We start from the raw sequence: 12,337 nt of genomic DNA, 5'->3' as shown, positions 1-12,337 counted from the left end.
ATTACCTCCTTGTGGGTCAGTGAGTCTTTTGTAGCTGATTATCTGTGGGACAAAAATTCCAACATGTTATGGCATACTAATCTTCTGGTCCTGCTGCCTTCACCCCAATGTTACAGCTCTATGTAGGTCTACAAGGTTCTCAGCACAAGGACCGTGGGTCCAAAGAACACACTTTACCCCAGGCTCTTCCTGGTGACAGTGAGGTATACTTCACTTTATGTGGAATAAGTGCTTATAACAGAAGTAGGCTCAATCCTATTGGATTATATATTATCAATTATATGTTATAGATTATAAAGTTGTGGCTGACATTGAGAAGAAAGGGAATATCAGAACAGTTAATTGTGCTCATGTGGAACTTATATCTAGATCAGGAGGCGGTTGTGCAGATAGAGCAGGGAAACACTGCATGGCTTAAAATTAAAAAGGCAATGCATCAGGATTGTATTCTCTCTCCATAACTATTAAATCTGTATGCTGAGCAAATTATTCAAGAAGCTGAAATCTATGAAGAGGAGTGTGGCATGAAAATTGGAGGGAGACTCTTCAATAACCTGTGTTATGCAGATGACGCCAAGCAACTCAACGGTACATAACAACAAAAACAACAACATGCAAATTACACAACTGTGCTTGCTGAAAGTGAGGAGAACTTCATGCAGAAAATCAAGCAATACAGATTTCAATATGGATTGCATTTCAGTGTCAAGAAAACAAAGATTCTTACCACTGGACTGATAGGCAACATCATGGTAAATAAAGAAGAGGATGAAACTGTTAACAGCTTCATCTTCACTTGGATCCACAAGTACCCTTGGTACCAGCAGTCAGGAAATCAGAAGACATATTGTACTGGGAAGGTCTGCAGTTAGAGACCTCTCCAAATTATTGAGGAGTAATGACATCAGTTTGAGGATTTAGGTGTGTCTGATTCAGGCTATGCTTTTTCCTATCACTTGCTATGCTTTTGAGACTGGACAATGAATAAGGATGACAGAAGAAGAATTTATGCCTTTGATCTGTGGTGTTGGAGAAGAGCACTGAACTGCTAAAAGAACAATTAAATATGTCTTGGAAAAGATGCAGCCAGAGTGCTCTTAAGAGGCAAAGATAATGAAGCTTCACCTCACATACTTCAGGCATGCTGAGAGGAGGGGTTATTCCTTGGAGAGGGACATAATACTGGGAAGCGTGGAAGGTCGGCAAAGGTGAAAAAGACTGTCTACCAGGTGGATTAGCATAGTGATTACTGCAGTGGGTTCTAATGTGTCAGGAAGTGTGAGGATGGCGCAGGACAGAACGCGGTTCAGATTCACTATTCATAGGGTCTCTGTGAGTTAAACTTGATTTGATGTCACCTAACAACAAAATTTTGGTGATGTAATCTTCAGCAAGTTTCAGCACTAACCCAAAGACTTTGTCTCTCTGGTGGTTCAAATTTGCCAGCAGCCCCAAAGAAGAAAGGTAAGTATTCTCCTCCCATGCAGTTGACAACCTCAGAAACCCAATGGAGTGTCAGCTATGAGTTGATTCTGACCATGACAACAAATGAGGTTCTTTAAAAAGAAGGCTCTTCTTGGTGACAATGAGGTCTATTTAAGTTTATGTGGAATGGGAGCTTATATCAGAAGAAAGTTTAATTCTACTGGATGGATTTTATGCACTTTATTTGCATAATAACTAGCCAATCTCCTCTCTGAACTAAACTGACCACCCTCTCTCAAGCAACTCCATCTTTTTCCATAACTGACATATTCTACCAGCAAAAATCTATTTCTCCCAGGAGTAATGGCAACAAAGGCAACTGTAAGCACTACAGACCAAAGGAGGTGGGAAGTGGAGGGAGAATGTAAGAATCTCCCAAGAGGGGGTTTTGGGTTTTTTCTCCTATTTTTCACAGAACCAAGGCATAAAGTCACATTAAGAAACTCATTTCATCACTATGTGCTGTGTGATAAAAATCTTGACTCTATTGTTTTTCTACTATGTGTCCTTAAGTCATTTTCCTTCCTTCATCTGTAAAATTTATTATATTTGTACCCTAATCATAGGATTAATCAAGGGAGTTCTGTTGGCCTAGTGGCAATAAATAGGTGCAATCCCAAAGGCATGGGGTTCAAGGCCACCAGCTGCTCTGTGGGAGAAGGATGGGAAATCTCCTCAAATTCCATTAACTGCCTCTGAAAACTGGCTGTAGGGTCAGCTATGAGTTGGTGACAACTTTTTGGTACACTATAACAACAACAATCATAGGATTAGGAAACTCTGGTTGGTGGTCTAGGGGTAAAAAGCTGTGCAAGAGGTGGGAATCCATCAGCTACTCTGAGGAAGAAGAATGGGCAATCTCCTGTGTAATTTACTGCCTTTGAAAACCTGCTGATGCCGAGCTATGGGTTGGTTCCTACTCTACGGCACACAACAACAACAATCATAAGATAGTTAAGAGTTCAAAGAGATAATAGTTAACATATATTTGTTAGGAAGTGACACCTCCTTCGCTTGCATTTTCTTTCCTTCCCCGGCCCCCAAGTATCCTTAGCAATATTAAGTATTCCTTGAAAGCAAAGCATACATTTTTAAAAATTTCTTCTCCTGGAACTCTGGACCATCATCTCAAGGAGCATCATGATCAGTTGGCATAACTGGGTTCACAAAGACAATGTTCCTTCTTTTTTACAATAATGGTTTTATGCGGTATTTGTCCTTATGGGACTGAGTTAACTAACTCAGCATAATGCTCTCCAGTCTCTCCGAAGTTATATAGTAATTTTCTAAATTGTTTCTCCTGAGTATTGTATAGTATTCCATCATGTGAATGTACCACAATTTCTGAATCCATTCAATCGTGGTTGGACATTTGGGCTGTTTCCATGTTCTTGGGATGGTGACTAACACTGCTATGAACAATGCTTTACAAATCTCTTTGCCTCAGTTCTAATTTCCTTGGTCTATATGCCTAGCAGTGGAATAATTGGGTTATATGGAAATTCTATGTTTAGCTATTTGAGGAAACAACAACTGCCTTTCATTTTACAATTCCACCAATAGTGTATGAAAGTTCCTATCTCTCTGCAAAATTTATTGCTTGCTGTCCTCTTAAATTTTACCATTGCTGCTGGAGTGAGATGGTATCTCATTGTGGTTTTGATTTGCATTTCTCTTATTGACAATGACTTGGAGCACTTCTTCATGTCTGTTGGCCATCTGAATGTCTTCCTCTGTGAAAAGTCTTTCCCTGTCTTTTGCCCATTGTGTAACTGGGTTATCAGCCATTTTCTTCTTAAGCACTCATTCTCATTCATTCTTACTATTATTATCAAGTTGGTTCCCACTCAGAGTGACCCTCCACTGGGCTTCCGAGTCTATAAATTGCAAAGATATGAAACTGTTCAACTCTTTACATGAAGCAATGCCATCAGTTTTAAGAGCTTGTGAACAACCTTCTAAAGTACAACTGTTGATCTCACCTTGTTCAGAACAAAGAGGGAAGAAGAAAGATGAGAGTCATAGAAATATTTGGTGAGAAGGACTGTAGAATCACATAAACCTCAACTTCCATGAACCTGAAACCAGAAGAACTAAATGGTTGGTACCCAGTTACCACTGCTGACCTCTCCAAAAGCTATCTCAGTAGCCGATCCTGCATAGAATGAGGGAAATACGGACAAAATCTAAAGACCTAAACATGACTAAGCTTACTGGTCTAATAAGGACTGGTAGAGGCACTGAGATTATGGCCCTTAGTCACACTTCAGACCTGCAACAAGCTCACCCCTGGGAGGAGAGACAAGGAACTGGCAGATCTGTAGATGAATGGTAACATCCAGGAAGTGCTCACTCCTTGAATAACCAACCAGATAAGGTCAAAAGGGCAGCATTTTCCCAAACATGAAACTCAGAAGATTGAAAGGGTTGGGCTAGAGAGGAAAACTAGATCACAAGAAGAAAGAGAGAAGGTGTGGTTACACCATGGTGTTGTAATTAATGTCATAAAACCAAGTATGTTTAAATGACTGAATGGAAAGCCAATTTGTGAACTTCCACTCAAATCACAATAAAAAATCTATTTTTGTATTAAAGCCTATTTTTGATATACAAAAATACAGAATATCATTTTTTTTTCTGGTTGCCTAGTGGCAAGACACTGTGCTGCAATTTCAGAGGCACATAGTTCAAGGCCACCAGCTGCTCCTCTGGAGAAGGATAGACAGTCTCCTGCTGTTTGATTAACTGCCTCTGAAAACCCACTGGAGAGTCAGTTATGAGCCAGTTCCAACTTTATGATACACAAGAACAACAACAACAGAGAATTTTTTAAATCCAAGTATATATTTATGATCCATATAAAACCAAGGGAGCTGTGGTGCTGTGATCCACAGAGTGCTACTCTTGACCCAAAGACAGCACCTCTGGTTCAAATCCATCAGCAATTTATAGTCTCTGAAAATCCCCTGAAAGGTCACCTAGAAGTCAGTTCTGACTCAGTGGAACTAAGATGGTAAGGAGGATGAACCATATAAATGTTTATTTGATTGATGATAACATGATAAAATGCACTTTCAAAAATAAATGTACAGTTGAAGTTGAAATTGTTGAGGTATCATTAACAGGTCTTTGGCCAGAAATATTTGAATTCTTTTTAAAGCCAGCAACTTTTCCCTTTAAATTCCACAAGGAGAAACTATGCACAGAGAGTAAAGTAAATCAAAATAATATTTGGTGCTAAATAAGGCTTTAATTCAGAACCATTAGTTCTCTGAAAACCCACCAGAGGGTCAGCTATGCATCAGCCCTGACTCTACAGTACACAACACAACAACAAGCTAGTCAAGAACTTGGAAGTGGCATGGAGGTAATTTTGCTGAAGTCTCATTGGCCTGAAGGATGTGGAATAAAAATGGATTTATTTCCTCTGGTTCCACTTTATGGCTCAAATCTAAATCACTTTTATAGCTTAAATTAATTTTTATAAGTCATCGCCCCATATAGTACAAATCTTTTCCTCAGTTGTTGTTGTTGTTGTTGTTGTTGTTGTTGTTGTTGTTGTTATGTGCCATCGAGTCGCTTGTGACTCATAGCGACCCTATGTTAGATGTTACTAAAATAAATGGATAATTGAAGGCCTTTGGCCAGAAATATTGAATTAAGTCTAAGACATGAGATCTTGCTATTCTAATGCCTGTTAAAATTTTATTTATTTGGACTCTACTAAGAGAAAGCATAGCCTAATTAGTATCTTTTAGCATTACAAATCCATACAACTACTCCTCCTTGAAAGAGAGAAGTAGTTACTATACCAACACTTTCAGGGTGAAAAATCAAAACAAACCCGTCCTTATACAACATATAAAATAAATTTCAAGCTTTTCCTGTGAGCGGCTTCAGGTAATCTCCCAAAATGGTTCGCTACTCGCTTGACCCAGAAAATCCCACAAAATCATGCAAATCAAGAGGCTCAAATCTCCGGGTCCATTTTAAGAACACCCGAGAAATTGCCCAGGCCATCAAGGGTATGCATATCCGGAAAGCCACCAAGTATCTGAAAGATGTCACTTTGCAAAAGCAGTGTGTGCCCTTCCCACGATACAATGGTGGAGTTGGTGGGTGTGCCCAGGCCTAACAGGTTGGACAAAGGGTCGGTCGGTGGCCCAAAAAAGAGTGCCGAGTTTTTGCTGCATATGCTTAAAAACGCCGAAAGTAATGCTGAATTTAAGGGTTTAGAAGTAGATTCTCTGGTCATTGAGCATATCCAGGTGAACAAAGCTCCCAAGATGCGACGCTGCACGCATGTACAGAGCTCATGGTCAGATTAACCCCATACATGAGCTCCCCCTGCCATAATGAGATGATCCTTACTGAAAAGGAACAATTGTTCCTAAACCAGAAGAGAAAGTTGCCTAGAAGAAAAAGATCTCCCAGAAGAAACTGAAGAAACAAAACCTTATGGCTTAAAAAATAAAATAAATTTCAAGTGAGTTTAATGCGTAGCTCACAAGTTTTGGATGAAAATAAAGTGAATACCTCTGAAACAAAATGCAAAAGATTGAGGAACTTTAACAACATAAAATTTATAGCCGAAAGCTATACTTTTTAAACTTAAAAGGTAACATCTAACTGGGCAAAACATTTGTATTATACATAAAAATGTTTTTTTTAAAGGAGGGGTTTTTAATTTTATTCTGATTTATTTACAAAGTTTGAATACATTGTTTTTCCACAAAAGATCATTCTCATTTCCTTCACCCCACTCACCTATTGAATTGTGCAACCCTATGATTAAAACCCTATGATTAAAACCCTACTCCTCACGCATCCTCACTTCTCTGTTTCCACCCTTTCCCCCACCTTGGATCCTCATACTCATTCCACAATAATGGTTTTATGCAGTATTTGTGCTTGTGGGACTGAGTTAGATCACTCAGCATAATGCTTTCCAGTACCTCCCAAGTTAGGTAGTAATTTACAAAATTATTGCTCCTGTGTACTGTGTAGTATTCCATTGTATGAATGTACCACAACTTCTTAATCCATTTGTTTATGGTTGGACATCTAAGAGTACTCCTGGGCCTCCACAAGAAAAAGACTGATAACCCAATTACAAAATGGGTAAAAGGCATGGAAAGAATTTTCACTGAGGAAGATATTCAAATGGCCAATAAGCATATGAAGAAATGCTCCAAATTACTGGCAATGAGAGAGATGCAAATCAAAATCACAATAAGATACCCTCTCACTCTAGAAGTAGTGGCAAAGTTTAACAGGACAGCAAGGAATAAATGTTGAAGAGAATATAATAAGATAGGAACTCTTTTACATTGTTGGTGGGACTGTACAATGGTACAACAACTCTGGAAAACAGTTTGACGCTTCCTCAAAAAGCTGAACATAAAAATTCCATATGACTCAGCTATTCCATTGCTTGGATTATACCCCAAGAAAATTGTGGCTTAAATGGAAACTTGTACACCAATGTTTAAAATAAATTTTAAAAATTATTTCTAAAAAAATAGCAGAGCTATATACTCCACAACATGCACAGTGGGAAAACCCAACCTGGCTTGGTGAAAGTGAAGAGGACTTGAGACTCTTGATAAGTAGATCCAGGACTACATCCTTCAATTTCAATTGCAACTCAACATCAAGAAAAGAGAAATCCTCATCACTAGACCAAAAGACAATATCATGATAGATGGACAAAAGTTTGACATTGTCAACTACTTCATCTTACTTGGTTCCACAATCAAACTTGGCTCAAGCAGTCAGGAAAGTAAAAGATGTATTGCATTGGAAAAATTTGCTGTCAGTGACCTTTCCACAGTCCTGAAGAGCAATGATATAAAGACAGGTGCATCTGATTCATGTAATGGTCTTTCTAAGTACATGCTATTTATATGAGAGCAAGACAATAAGTAAGGATGACAGAAGAAGAATCAATCCCTTTGAGGTGTGGTGCTGGAGAAGTCTCATGGACTGCCAAAAGAACAAACAAATAGGTCTTGGATAAAGGGCTGCCAGAGTGGTCCTTAGAGACAAGGATGGTGAAGCTTCATCTCACATACGATGGAGTTGTTAAGAAGGCTATTCCTAGGAAAGGGATATCATGCTTGGAAAGGTGGAGGGTCAGCAAAAGAGATGAAGACTCTGAATTGGGATGGTTTGATACAGTGACAGAAGCAATGGGTTCAAGTGTGTTGAAGATGATGAGGTTGTCACAGGATAGGACCGAGTTCAAACCTGTTATTTATAGGATCACTATGAGTCATACTTGATGGCATTGATGGCAAATAACATTTTTCAGAAATTAAATAGAACTCATACATATTGATATCCAAGGCATACCAAAAGAATTCATGCATTCGGATTGTGGTGTTGGAGAAGAATGCTGATAATCCCATGGACTGCCAAAAAACCAAATGCATATGTTGGAGAAAGTGCAACAACCAGACTATTCCTTGGAGGTAAAGTCGATGAAGCTTTACCTCACATATTTGGGGCATGTTGTTAGGAGTGGCTATTCCTTGGAAAAGGACATTATGCCTGGAAGGGTCAGTGAAGGAGAGGAAGATTCTTGACTAGGTGAATTGGTGTATGTGACAATGAGGCCAAATGTGTCAAAGATGATAAGGATGGTGCATAATAGAACACAGTTCAGATCTATGGTCCATGGGGTTACTATGAGTTGTTTTCTACTTAGTGGCACTTAACAACAGCTACAGGCATTCACTCATGCCCTCATTGCACTGTGGTCACAATGCACTCAAGCCTGGCCCTCCAGTGCATGCTCAAGAGGCTATACATGGCCTAGAAGGAGACTGCTCATCTTTTTCCTGAGGAACCACTAATGGATTCAAAGCAAAGAAGCATGACCTTTGGGTTAGCAGCACAACTCTATGGACTATGCCCCTAGAGCTCTCTAGAAGAATGGATAAATAACTGCTATTGAATCTTCATGAAGAGCTGGGGTGACATAGTACAGAGGGAGTTCACAGACTCCCTTAGATGACTGTTCTTTAAATCCTAGCAACTAGTGATCTCAAATGGTCCGTTATTGGCCACTTTTTTTATTAATGATTTTTTAAATGCAACATATATATTTTTTACAACATATTTTCCATTTAATTTTTCCCCATTCATTCATTGTTTCATATTTTCCTCCCTGCCCAGTCCTCCTCCAGTTTGTTTTTCTCTTTGAAAAAGAAAAAAATTCTTTCATTGTTATACAATCCCTCCCAATTCCACAGTCCACTTTACTATGCATTTCTTTTTTTGTAATCTTGGCATGAAAACAATACCTAATCCTATATTCCTTTTAAACAGTTCTCTCCCTCATCTATTTCAATGCAATATACATTATTTATTTCTTAGGTTCCCTCCAAGCCCAATGTCAGTTCCATTTTACAACAGTGGTACTATGCAGTATTTGTCCTTTGTGACTGAGATATTTCACTCAGCATAATATCCTCCAGGGTTATCCATTTTGTATAATATTTCATGAGTTCTTTGTTTTTCAACGCAGTACAGTATTCCATTGTGTGCCATTTTGAATCAGATGATAATTTAGTCTTCTGTGCTAGGAGTGAAAAAGTTAAGACAAACGGTGTCACATTCACTATCCAAAAGAATGTTTCCAGACCTATCCTGAAGTACAATGCTTTCAGTTATAGACTTCTATCCAAATACCTACAAAAAAGACCAACTATTACTCAAATTTACATGTCAATAACTAAGGGAGCTCTACTGGTTTGTTGTTATTGTTGTTAGGTTCTGTGAAGTTGAGTACGACCCACAGCGACCCGATGAACATCAGATCTGAACCCTGTCCTATCCTGTGCCATTGTCAGACTTCCTGACACATTAGAGCCCATGTGGCAGTCACTGTGTCAATCCACTTGGTCTTCCTTTCCTTTGCAGACCCTCTACCTTTCCCAACACAAAGGTACTCAGAATTCACTAACTGCTCTGCAGAAGGATGAGCAATTTCCTTCCATTTACTGCCTCTAAAAACTTGCTGGAGGGTCAGCAATGGGCAGTTCCAACTCAATGGTACACAACAACAACAAAGCCAAAGATGAAAAAAAGTAATGTAAACTTTTTGCCAACTTCTGCACACTCTGAAAGTAAACGGACAAATACTTTACTCGGAAGTTGTTGTGTGGCATTGAGTCGGAACTGACCCATAGCAGAACCTCCGGTGGTTTTTTTCAAAGACAGACACATGAGAGGAGATTGTCAAACTGTAAACAAGCAAGCACACAGATTACAAGTAGCGCCATGGAAGTCCTCTCCCACCCTGCCACACCCCCTGCCAACCAATATAGCAAACTGGCTGCTAAATGGTATACCCCTAGTGTCAACAAGAGTCTGGAGGAGCCTACTAACTTCTCCTGATGAGGATGGCTCAGGCTTTGGTCACATCCTCCCCTTATCTGGGTGTTCCCTGGCAAAGGTGGTATACTGGCATTCACAGGGAGGCGATGAGTTGTACTCAACTATGTGTTGTTTAATAGCAACAACAGGCTGAAACTGATAAAGTGTGCACTCAAGTTGTATTGACATTTGCTTGAAAATATGACCTTGGAGATAGAAACTATGCCAGAGATCCCACAATAGAATTTTTCATGCAATGACTTACTTATTGCAAATGCTTTTCAACACATAAATGCCAAATATTAATGTGGACATCACCAGAGGAATACATAGAAATAAATTTGAATTGACCATATCTGAGGAAGAAGACAAATGAAAAGCTTAATATCATCAGTCAGTTTTAGGGCAGGGGTCAACTATGACACAGACTATCAGTTTTTCATATTGAAATTGAAGAAAATGAAAACAAATTCATGAGACCCAAAATGCAACCTTACATATATATTCCATCTAAATTTGGAGACCAGAACTAGATGTGGAGTGACATCAAGGACATAATACATGATAAAAACAAAGTGTCATTAAGAAAACAAGAAATAAAGAAATGGCCAAAAGAGGAGTTAGGAGACACTCTCAAACTTACTCTAAAATGTAGAAAAGCTAAAGAGAATGGAAGAAATTAAGTAATACAACTGAACAGAAGAGAAAGTAAAGTTTTATAATGACATATGGAGTTAGAAAACCAATAAAAGAACACAGCATTTCTCAGTCAGAAAGAACTGATGACCAATTCAAGCCTTGAGTTGCAACACTGAATGGCAAGCTATTGAACAATGCAGGGCACATAAAAAAAAAAAAAGAAGAAATGTAAAAAACCAAAAATAATTGGTTGAATCTTTTCAGTAGATAACACATAATCAAGAGCTGATGTTATTAAAGGAAGAAGTTCGAGCTGCACTAAAAGCATTGGTAAAAGCAACATTCCAGAAATTGATAGAATTATCAATATTTCAACAAATGGACACAACAAAGGAAGTGGTGAGTTGTCTATGTTAATAAGTTAGGAAGATAACTCTCGGGCCAAACCAACTGGAAAAGACCCACAATTGTAACTCAGTCCCTTAAGGACAAATACTATACAAGACCATTATTGTAGAATGAGTATGAGGATTCAAGTTGGGGAAGGGGAGAAGCAGAGGGTTGAGGATGGGTGGGGAGTGGGAGTGTTAATTATAGGGTCAAACAATTTGATGGGTGGAGGGGTGTGCATGAAGGAAACGGGAAAGATTCGATGTGAAAAACAATGTGTTCAAACTTTGTAAATAAAGCAGTATAAAATTAAAAATAGAAAAATATCCATAATTGAGTCCATTCCAAATAAAAGTGATCCAACAGAACATGGAAATTAGGAGGCACTATCATTAATATCATATGCAAATAAAATTTTACTAATGATCATTAAAAACTGGTTGCAGCAGTATATGCACAGGAAACTGTAAAAAATTCAAACTGAATTCAGAAAAGGACATGGGACAAACTATATAGTTGCTAATCTCAAATTGATCTTGACCGAAAGCACAGAATACCATAAAGGTGCCTACCCATTTTTTAATTGACTATGCAAAGGCATTGTATTATGTGACTCAGAATAAATTTTGGTTTGCATTGTCAAGAATGGAAACTTCAGAAACTGTGCTCATGTGGGCCATGTACATAGTCCAAGAAGCAGTTGTTTGAAAAGAACAAGGGGATATGGATTGGTTTAAAAGGAAAAATGTGTGTTCAGGGTTTTATTTAATCTATACGCTGAGCAAATAATCCAAGAAACTGGCCGATGTGCTGGCAAACAAAGCATGACATTGGAAGAACACACATTAACACGTGTAATAACACCAACTTGTTTGCTTAAGAAAACTTGAAACACTTTCTGATGAAAATCAGACTGTAGCCTTCAGTTTAGAGTATGCTTAAATATCAAGAAAACAAAAATCTTCACAACTAGACCAGTAGGCAACATCATAACAAATGGAGGGGGGAAAAAGGAAGTTGTCAAGGATCTAATTTTACTAGCATCTACAATTAGCACTCATGGAAGCAGCAGTCAAGAATTCAGACGCACTCCCCTCACCATATTGAGATGATCCTTACTGTAAAAGAAAAGACTGTTCCTAAACCAGAAGGGAAGGTTGCCCAGAAGGAAAAGAGATCAGAAGAAAACCAAATGAACAAAACTTATGGCTCAAGAGTAAATAATTAAGCAATAAGTAAAACTCAGATGACATTTTAAAAAATTCAAATATATTAGGCAAATTGGTTGCCAAGGACCTCTTTCCAGTGGTAAAGAACAAGGATGTCAATTTTTAAAGCCTAAGGCGCACCTAACCCACACCATTTGTCCTGGATTGTGTGGTGTCTTCTACCAAATACGAGTATGCAGTGATATAATGTGAAAACTATATCATGATACCTC

General features: G+C 38.5%; 1 pseudogene; it reads left to right on the top strand.

The window, feature by feature from the left end:
- The first annotated feature begins 5,398 nt into the window (after positions 1-5,398).
- On the top strand, positions 5,399-12,124 carry LOC102858990 (annotated as a pseudogene).
- Positions 12,125-12,337: the final 213 nt, after the last annotated feature.

The sequence above is a fragment of the Elephantulus edwardii genome, unplaced genomic scaffold (assembly GCF_000299155.1).
Source record: "Elephantulus edwardii isolate Elephantulus edwardi_28Jun2011 unplaced genomic scaffold, EleEdw1.0 scaffold00270, whole genome shotgun sequence".
NCBI classification, from domain to species: domain Eukaryota; kingdom Metazoa; phylum Chordata; class Mammalia; order Macroscelidea; family Macroscelididae; genus Elephantulus; species Elephantulus edwardii.
The sequence above is the reverse complement of the archived record's forward strand: the minus strand, read 5'-3'. Positions and strand labels throughout refer to the sequence as shown.